The sequence below is a fragment of the Bubalus kerabau genome, chromosome 19 (assembly GCF_029407905.1).
Source record: "Bubalus kerabau isolate K-KA32 ecotype Philippines breed swamp buffalo chromosome 19, PCC_UOA_SB_1v2, whole genome shotgun sequence".
NCBI classification, from domain to species: Eukaryota; Metazoa; Chordata; class Mammalia; order Artiodactyla; family Bovidae; genus Bubalus; species Bubalus kerabau.
The window spans coordinates 64,058,083-64,068,650 of NC_073642.1; the positions used below are offsets into that span (position 1 = coordinate 64,058,083).

General features: G+C 40.2%; 1 non-coding gene across 1 annotated transcript; it reads right to left on the reverse strand.

Annotated features, from left to right (window-relative positions):
• Nucleotides 1-7,232: 7,232 nt before the first annotated feature.
• On the reverse strand, nt 7,233-7,339 carry LOC129634664 (U6 spliceosomal RNA). The gene has a single exon (XR_008705834.1). It is a non-coding gene; the product is annotated as a U6 spliceosomal RNA (small nuclear RNA).
• Nucleotides 7,340-10,568: the final 3,229 nt, after the last annotated feature.

Here is a 10,568-nt window from a genome sequence, read left to right on the forward strand (position 1 = left end):
AATTGGATGATGCCTGTTGCCATTGTTGTTGTTGCCATTAAGGAGGGCAATCTTCTTTAATCTTTCTACTGATTCAAGTGCTAATCTCTTCCAGAGACACTCTCACAGACACACCTATAAATTGCTCTACCAGACATCTGGGTATCCTTTAGCAAAGCCAAGTTGACATATAAAATTAACTGTAGTAACCTCTTCGAGGGGCTTCCCTGGTGGTGCAGTGGTAAAGAATCTGCCTGCCCATGCAGGAGACACGGCTTAGGTCCCAAGGACAGGAAGATCCCCTGGAGAAAGAAATGGCAACCCACTCCCATATTCTTGCTGGGAAATCCCACAGACAGGAGCCTGGTGGGCTACAGTCCATGAGGTCGCAAGAGATGGACACAACTTGGTGACTAAAGAACGTCAACAACAATGCCTTTGAGCATTGGTTGGCTTAAAAGCCAAGTAAGTTGTGAGCTTTAAAAATAAGACAGGGAAATTATTGACCTGTGGTAGAACTTCAGTATAATGCTGCTGTTATGGAAGCATTTTTAATCTTAGCTTTTAGACATTAATATCTCTAATGTGCATTGACTTGTGCATCATTTTCCCTTTTTTTCCATTTTATTTACTTGCTTTTAATCCTGTTTACTCCACTAGCCTTAAATCTTAGAACAAGGTAATAGGGCAACCAGTAAGTTACCATATTTATTAATTAATCTATGAGTCTTAAATAGCTATTAAAATAATGCTGCTATTTTATGAAGCACACTAGTCTTCTGGACATTGGTAATATCTTAACCTGTTGTATAATAATACTAACATCCAAGATTCATTCACCTTTGCTTAATGTATATCAGGTATTTACATTTACAGAGCCCTCGCCACACACAAGGCAAAGATCTGTGGTTTGAGATACAAACAACCTGAGCATATTACCCAGAGGTGGAAATGCTCTGACTCTATGAATAAAACTAGGTTTCTAGGCTTCAAGTTTTCCAGGATGTCCCACCCCAGCCACCCTGGAGAGTTCATATGGGCTCTGGGGGGTGGGGGGGGAGATGTAGCGTGAATACTGAGCCACTGAATAGGCTCCAAGTGCAGAGACAGGAGTGGAAAATCAAGACTCTTAAAAGCAGAGGGCTTTGCTCAGAAGCACACACTTTGCACGTATGGCTCCAGTTCTCCTTGGCAATAAAGGGTATCAGGACTTGGGGACATGGACCATTTGATTGATGTACCCTCATGAGATCCCAAGCATGGGGACTGCTACTCCACTGATAACGCCCTGGGACTGACTCCGATGCATGTCCTGCTGAAGCTATGGCTGATCTTACATTTCATGGAGAGTTAGTTATGCAACTGGTGATCCTAGCGGTCGAGGAAGACTTGAGCTTCAGGAGACGGGATGGAAGGTGAACCAGGGGATGGCCAACCTGCACTAGTTCACGTCAAAATAAAGAAATCACAACCACTACCAAAAGGAAGAGAGTTGGATTGGCACTTGGCTCTATGTTCTAGTGATTAAAGATTACCATCGTGCCTACCCTTGTAATGCATTTTCTTTTGAAGATGGGGCCTATAGACATTTTCACATCACATGAGCAAAAATGCTTCAAGCTCCCACTCTGTTCAATGCACTATTTTAGACTTCTTTGCAATGTTATCTCTTTTAAATTTCAGGGGGAAAAAAAAACTTATGAATAAGATATTATCATTTCATATATCACTCACGAGAAAACTGAGGCTCAGAAGTTTCAATGAACTTCCCAAAGTCTTGGCACTAAGTCGTGTCAGATTTTTGTCTGGAATTCAGATCTGTCTGAAACAAATGCCCACAGGTTCTTTCTATCATACTTATTTCAATAACTTTGCCATCACTCAAAGCAAGCTTGAAATGTCTTTGGAATTCCTTTAGAGTCAATTTCCAAGCAAGCCATTACCTTATGAACATGTCTCATCTTTGATTAATAGCTGTATAACTAAGCTCCCATGTTTCAACAATGGCAACCTTATTGAAATAAGTATCTGGCTTCCCCTGGTGAACACTTTGAAAAGCATAGACCCATTTAGATAAATGCAGTCTAAGCCAGCTCTGTCCCATAGAATTTTCTATGATGATGGAAATGTTGAACATCTGAGTTGTCCCATAGAGTATCCATGAGTCACAGATGACTGTTAAGCACTTTGCAATGTGGCTAGTGAAAAGAAGAACTGAATTTTTTATTTGATTTCATGTTAATGACTTTAAAATTGAAATAACCACATGTGACCAGGGACTACAGTATTGCACAGCACAGGTATAAGCTCTGTGTTAATACCAACAGCAGCTACATCAAAAATATTTGGTTCTGCAACCTTGAAGTCACAGACTATGAATGCTGTAAGAATATAAAGTTAACTACTGGGAAAGATTGAGGGCAGAAAAGAAGGGGGTGACAGAGAATGAGATGGTTGGATGGCATCACTGACTCAATGGGCATGAGTTTGAGAAAGCTCTGGGAGATAGTGAAAGACAGGGAAGTCTGGCGTGCTGCAGTCCATGGGGTCGGAAAGAGTAAGACCCAACAAAGTGACTGAAGAGCAACAACTGGGCTTATTGGTCCGTGTTTTCATATTTGTTCAAGCCAAGTGTGATAATGTGTTACCATGAACCTCTGTGTGAGACAGAGACTTCCATCCATTAGAACTGTTGGAAAGAATGGTAGCATTCTGGCTGGAAAAAAAACCAGTAACAGTTTTGAAAGTGACACCAGGAGAGAGACAGCTATATCTCAGGCCATGCAGTAACTCAGAGCCTGACTTCTCTTTGGAGCCCAGGTTCCTAACTTGTTTCTTCTCTTATCTTAATACACTGCCAACTGTTCCTTCGGAAGATCAATCAACAAGGCTATTTTCACTTCAAAAGGGTTAGGGTTAGTCTTAGTTTGATTCAGCACTGGACCAGTCAACGTGCAGTCTTTGAGCTGAGCACCCAGGAACCCAAAGGAGACCCCATGTTCCCCAGACAGAAACGGACCTGTGATCCCACAGAAGAGAGGTAGGGAGGGTCAAGGCTGGGACAGCAATAACCTTTCCTCATAACCTGCCTGCACCCTTCCATGTTAACATACTGTGAATGGAGCAGAAGTGACAAAACCAATCCATCACCCCAGAGCCAACACAAAGAGGAATAGAGAGGTTAACAGAAATTGATGACATCCCTGCTGGAATTTTACACTGATTCGGCCAGCCCTACGATTGAAATAGACAAAGATTTATAGTCCGAGCAAGGACGCTGGCTCCTCTTGATTGCCTTGATTTTTTTTATGCGCTCCTGCATATTTATTCCCAAGCTCATCACCAGCTTGTAGCATTAGAATGCTGATTTGATTTTACATTCCAAGACGAGCAGGCATTATGCGGCCATTTGCATGATGTGAGAGAAATCACCAGAACCGTTTCTGATATCAGCGGCCAAAATGATCACTAATGTTCCCCTGCAAAAGCAGGATTGTGCAATATTTTTTTTTTTTTTGAAATTCAGATTTCCTTTTGCTCCTCTCAGTGTAAAAATAAAAAAAGGGGAATTATTCCATATCCTGTGGATGAGAAATTGTATTTTGTCATGCCTCCGAGGGCTACAGGAGCACTGAGCTTTTATGAATTCGTTTGATATCAGGGCTGTGCGTTTTGAGTTCCAACACAAATTCTTCCCCCCATGACATTATTACTGAAAGCTTTTATCAGTTCATTGTGACAGAAAATTGATTATTATCCTTGACATTTGATGGATAGCTTTCATAAAAGGACCTTTTTTTTATTTCATGTTGGACTATAAAGTACCCCCCCAAAAAAAAAAAAACTTTTCTAAGACATGAAAAGAATTTCTAAGTTCGTCTAGGCATCTGCAGTTGGGATCAAGTGCCTAAGAAGAAGAAGAAGGAAAAAAAAGAAAAAAGTTGAAGACAAAGTGCAGATCTGAACTTGTTATTTGGTCTACTCCGCATCTGGCAAGGAAAAGTTAGGAAACACCCAAAAGATGGCCCCCTGGGACTCACAGATAAGACTTGAAGGCTGACACAGTCCACAGTTTCCTACGTTATCACCACGAACAACTCTGCTTATGACTGTAAATGAGAAAGTACACGTAAGAGCACTTTGAAAACTCTTGTCTGCGTTCAAAGAATGTGACCTTTCCCTGTATCAAGTAGGAAGAGTCATCTATTAACTAGACTCTAGTCATCATCCATTGTTTTGGCAGAGCATCCATTCAGTTTATACTCATCATAACACTGTGAGGAAAAAAAAAAAATGCATCTCTTCTCCCAGGAGAGGAAGCTGAGGTTTGGAGAGTTGAAGGAACTTGACACAGGTCCCCCAGCTTGTGTGGAAAAGACAGACCTTGAACCCCATCATTTCAACTTAACAGGCAGTGCTCACCCACTACATCATGCACTCTCGTTGACTGACTATTTCTAGAGAAACACAAGAGGCATCACTTTTAGGAATATATATATATTTTTTCAATTCAGTTATTCATTTAAACTGAAACACACTCACCCAAAAGCAAGAATGATCAAGTCACAATGAATCTCAAACTCTAAACACTTGTTCTATCTTATCCTTGTTCTTGATTTCACATCCTTTCCTGTTCCACCCTGGTCTCCCTAAGGGCATCACACTGCGTTCCCATTTAAGCAAATTCATATTATATTTCGTTGGGGAATTTGGGAAAGAGTTTCCCAATAGTCTTAGAGATGACAGAAACCAGCATATATTTCTAATAGCTAGGGTCCCCTTGCTAATGCAAAGTGTCCGTAGAAGTTTCATTTCACCTGCCTGATTTTGAGAGGAGAAATCCCAGCACTCTTCTATAGACGAGGGTCTTGAGGATGTTTAGTGACTGGTAGTGAAAGAAAGAGGCTTTCCTGGTGGCACAGTGGTAATGAATCCACCTACCAATGCAGGAGACATGGGTTCAATCTATGGGTCAGGAAGTTCCCCTGGAGAAGAAAAGGACAATACACTCCATTAGTCTTCCCTGGGAAATCCCATGGACAGAGGAACTTGACAGACTACAGTCCATGAGATGGCAAAAGAGTAGGACACAGCTTAGCACCTAAACAACAGGGAAAGAACCAGATCCACATCTTCCAGGATTCCTTTCATCACTCCTGGAATTTCATGGGAAAATATAGCTGAGGCTGTCTCTTCTTTTTTTTTTTTTAATATAAATTTATTTTAATTGGAGGCTAATTACTTTACAGTATTGTATTGGTTTTGCCATACATCAACATGAATCCGCCACGGGTGTACACATGTTCCCCATCCTGAACCCCCCTCCCACCTCCCTCCTCGTATCATCCCTCTGGGTCATCCCAGTGCATCAGCCCCAAGCATCCTGTATCATGCATCGAGCCTGGTCTGGTGATTCATTTCACATATGATATTATACATGTTTCAATACCATTCTCCCAAATCATCCCACCCTCTCCCTCCCCCACAGAGTCCAAAAGACTGTTCTATACATCTGTGTCTCTTTTGCTGTCTCTCATACAGGGTTATCTTTACCATCTTTCTAAATTTCATATATATGCATTAGTATACTGTATTGGTGTTTTTCTTTCTGGCTTACTTCACTCTGCATAATAGGCTCCAGTTTCATCCAACTCATTAGAACTGATTCAAATGTATTCTTTTTAATGGCTGAGTAATACTCCATTGTGTATATGTACCACAGCTTTCTTAGCCATTCATCTGCTGATGGACATCTAGGTTGCTTCCGTGTCCTGGCTATTATAAACAGTGCTGTGATGAACATTGGGGTACATGTGTCTCTTTCAATTCTGGTTTCCTCAGTGTGTATACCCAGTAGTGGGATTGCTGGGTCGTATGGCAGTTCTATTTCCAGTTTTTAAAGGAATCTCCACACTGTTCTCCATAGTGGCTGTACTAGTTTGCATTCCCACCAACAGTGTAAGAGGGTTCCCTTTTCTTCACACATTCTCCAGCATTTATTGCTTGTAGACTTTTGGATAGCAGCCATTCTGACCGGCGAGAGGTGGTACCTCATTGCAGTTTGGATTTGCATTTCTCTGATAATGAGTGATGTTGAGCATCTTTTCATGTGTTTGTTAGCCATCTATATGTCTTCTTTGGAGAAATGTCTGTTTAGTTCTTTGGCCCATTTTTTGATTGCGTCATTTATTTTTATGGAATTGAGCTGCAGGAGTTGCTTGCATATTTTTGAGATTAATTCTTTGTCGGTTGCTTCATTTGCTATTGTTTTCTCCCATTCTGAAGGCCGTCTTTTCATCTTGCTGAGTGCCAAAGAATTGATGCTTTTGAACTGTGGTGTTGGAGAAGACTCTTGAGAGTCCCATGGACTGCAAGGAGATCCAACCAGTCCATTCTGAAGGAGATCAGCCCTGGGATTTCTTTGGAAAGAATGATGCTAAAGCTGAAACTCCAGTACTTTGGCCACCTCATGCAAAGAGTTGACTCACTGGAAAAGACTCTGATGCTGGGAGGGATTGGGAGCAGGAAGAGAAGGGGACGACAGAGGATGAGATGGCTGGATGGCATCACTGACTCGATGGACATGAGTCTGAGTGAACTCTGGGAGTTGGTGATGGACAGGGAGGCCTGGCATGCTGTGATTCATGGGGTCGCAAAGAATCGGACACGACTGAGTGACTGAACTGAACTGAACTGAGAGTTTCCTTTGTTTTGCAGAAGCTTTTCATTTTAATAAGGTCCCATTTGTTTATTTCTGCTTTTATTTCCAATATTCTGGGAGGTGGGTCATAGAGGATTCTGCTGTGATTTATGTCAGAGAGTGTTTTGCCTATGTTCTCCTCTAGGAGTTTTATAGTTTCTGGTCTTACGTTTAGATCTTTAATCCATTTGGAGTTTATTTTTGTGTGTGGCGTTAGAAAGTGTTCTAGTTTCATTCTTTTACAAGTGGTTGACCAGTTTTCCCAGCACCACTTGTTAAAGAGATTGTCTTTTCTCTATTGTATATTCTTGCCTCCTTTGTCAAAGATAAGGTGTCCATAGGTGTGTGGATTTATCTCTGGGCTTTCTATTTTGTTCCACGATCTATATTTTTGTCTTTGTGCCAGTACCATACTGTCTTGATGACTGTGTCTTTGTAGTAGAGCCTGAAGTCAGGCAGGTTGATTCCTCCAGTTCCATTCTTCTTTCTCAAGATTGCTTTAGCTATTCGAGGTTTTTTGTATTTCCATACAAATTGTGAAATTATTTGTTCTAAAAATATGGAACACTTTATGAATTTGCATGTCATCCTTGCGCAGGGGCCATGCTAATCTTCTCTGTATCATTCCAATTTTAGCATATGTGCTGCCAAAGTAAGTACAAGGCTCTCTTCTTTAGAGAGTCTTTACGTCTTACCAGGCATATAAATCCTCCCTATGGAACACATAGACATCTCTAACTAAAGCAAGACATCATCGTTACATAGAAGATCAACTGCATTATCTAAGACTGTTGTGATATATACAAGGTAACTCACAGACCCTTACTTAGGGAAAAAACCACTTAGGTCAGGAGGGAGTTAGAAAGTTACCGATTTTCCTTACATTTCCTGTGACCTCACTTCTCGCCTGTTGGAAAATGCACTTGTTCCTCCAGTCCCTCAGGGTTGTTATAATGAGGACTGATAGTGTATCAGAATTAATAGGAACAGTAGGTGTCTAAAGAAAGAGGAGACTTAAAATAGTTCGTTAAGTGTAGGAGGTAGAAAACTTTATTTGATGAGTCAAATGGCCTTCATTAAAAGTGAACTTTTCCTCGTAACTAGAGATGCCACTTAAAATATTTTTTTTTCCTGATTAAAGAAGATAAATGAGCATGTGATCATCATAGAAATTTTGGAACATATAGAAGTGCACTCTATTAAAAAAAAAAAAACCACTTGTAATTTATGACCCAAGGATAACCACAATAAGTGTGATTCTTGGCAGGATTGCTTTTTTCCTAACTGTTTATGCATGCCTCTATGAATTACGAAATTAGGATCATATGGTATATATTGCTTTTTTTTTTAATAAAGTTTCCTTAACATTGCATCCAGAATCCAGTCATTTAATATTCTTTGAAAACTTGACTTTTAATGCCTATATATCTAATATTTTTGTTGTAATATTCAACACATTTTTTATTTTATTTATATCATTACACTGCTAATAAACAGGTTACTTTTAGTTTCATGGTTTTAATTAATGCTCTAGCATACTTTGATGACAAATCTGCATGAATCCCCACTTGAGGAGAGCTTCACTATTGCATTTTCAGAGGAGGAAGCAGAAGTCAACTATGTGATTTTTCCAAAGTCATAGAATAAGTGATAAAAAAACAGAGTCAGGATTCAAACATGGTCATTTTCACTTTAGGGCCAAATGTTCTGCAACATATAAAAGTTCAGTAATGCTACTTGGAAGAAATTCTCTAAACAGTGCAAAACCATAAGCCTTGAGTCATACTATGGAACCTGAGCTAGAAGACAAAAGCTTGTGTTTAATTTTTTGTTTATGGCTTATCAGCTCTGAATTCTTGAACAAAAGCCTTCACTTCAGGCACATCTCACCATCTATGAATCAGGTGTTTTCACTCTCATGGTGTGCTTATGAGGATTAAATAAAATATGTACTTAAAAGTACCTTAGAAAAATGAAGCGTGGCACAGGCTTTCAGTAAATGACAGTTTTATTATCATTACTAAGCATTGTTTCAGATAGTCAACATCAAGTGGAGTAATATTTTCTCTTGAGTGTCTAATAAAGAAAACTTGAATTCCATCCTGCATTTTTTTTTAAGACTTGAAGCCTAGAGACAGCAGAATAACAGACTTCAAAGAACGAGCTCTTTATAATCCTTGGACATCGAGCCCAGGGCATCAGGCAAAAAGGAATGATATTAATTGCACAGATGAAGGACCTGAAGCCAGCTTGCTGTAGTCCAGTGTCAGGGAAGAGGGCCAAGAGTAGGATCCAAAGTGATGAAGCTTTTACTTCTGAAATGACATTTGTGTATCTGGAATAGAACTGCCTGGAAATAAATAAACAAATGTCCCAATCCCCTCAACTCATCCCTTAAAAGTATGTACTTAATTACTTGGTAAATTTTAGAATTGGTTTCTCTAGTTGGAAAGAGAAGCAATTCTGTATGTGCGTATTTTCAGGTATTTTAAGGTTGTTGCTGTTCAGTTGCTAAGTTGTATTGAAAGGTTGTTGTTGAATCACATGAATACACCGGGATTCTTGGCCCCCGGAGGAGAAGAATTCAATCCGGGGCCAGAGACGAGGCTTGATCGCTCAGAGCTTTTGTGTAATAAAGTTTTATTAAAGTATAAAGGAGATAGAGAAAGCTTCTGACATAGGCATCAGAAGGGGGCAGAAAGAGTACCCCCTTGCTAGTCTTTAGCTGGATGTTATATAGTCACTAGCAGTCTGTTAATGAAAGAAAGGAATGTCTTATAATTCAGAATGGCACCAAATGGTTTATCCTGGGCCATAAAATAATTAACTTGAATCTTAAAGAAGGGCAGACCACCATACAAATAGTTTCATTTACATAGATTAGGGGAACAATATCTGAGTATAACAAACTGGTTTGTCAAGTAGGTTTTGGGCCCAGAGGCGGAACCGACTTGGAGACCGAGTTTGGGGTAAAGGTGTAGTACATTACATAGCTTAAGACAAACATTTTCATAAGAAAAAGGCATTGGTTATCTCTAGGCTCAAGAATAGCTAACTTCAGGTGAAACCAGGTGTCATTATGGCAACACAGTATTTTAAGAGAAACCTCTCTTTAAAATTTGTATAGTGAAGGAAAAAAATATTGCTAGTTTGTTTCCTCCTTCCGCTTAAGAGAGATAAAAATGTCTGACACTTGCAGGCTATTTCTTCCATTTGGAGACCCCTGGCCTTCCTGCCTGTTACCCTCTCAGTATCCAGCTCTTTGCAACCCCATGGACTGCAGCATGCCAGGTTCCCCTGTCCTTCAACATCTCCTGGCATTTGCTCAAATTCATATCCATTGAGTTGGTGATGCAATCTAACCATCTCATCCTCTGCTGCCCCCTTCTCCTTCTGCCCTCAGTCTTTCCCAGCATCAAGTCTTTTCCAGTGAGTTGGCTCTTCACATCAGGTGGGCAAAGTATTGCAGCTTAAGCTTCAGCATCAGTCCTTCCAATGAATATTCAGGACTGATTTCATTTAGGATTGACTGGTTTGATATTCTTGCTGTCAAAGGGACTCTCAAGAGTCTTCTCCAACATCACAGTTCAAAAACATCAATTCTTTGGTCCCACATTTCTTTGTAGTCTAACTCTCACATCCACATATGACTACTGGAAAAACCATAGCTTTGACTAGATGGACCTTTGTCAGCAAAGTAATGTCTCTGCTTTTTAATATGCTGTCTAGGTTGGTCATAGCTTTCCTGGAAGGAAAGGAGCAAATATCTTTTATTTTCATGGCTGCAGTCACCATCTGCAGTGATTTTGGAGCCCAAACAATAAAGTCTCTCACTGTTTCCATTGTTTCCCCATCTATTTGCCATGAAGTGGTGGGACCAGATGCCCTG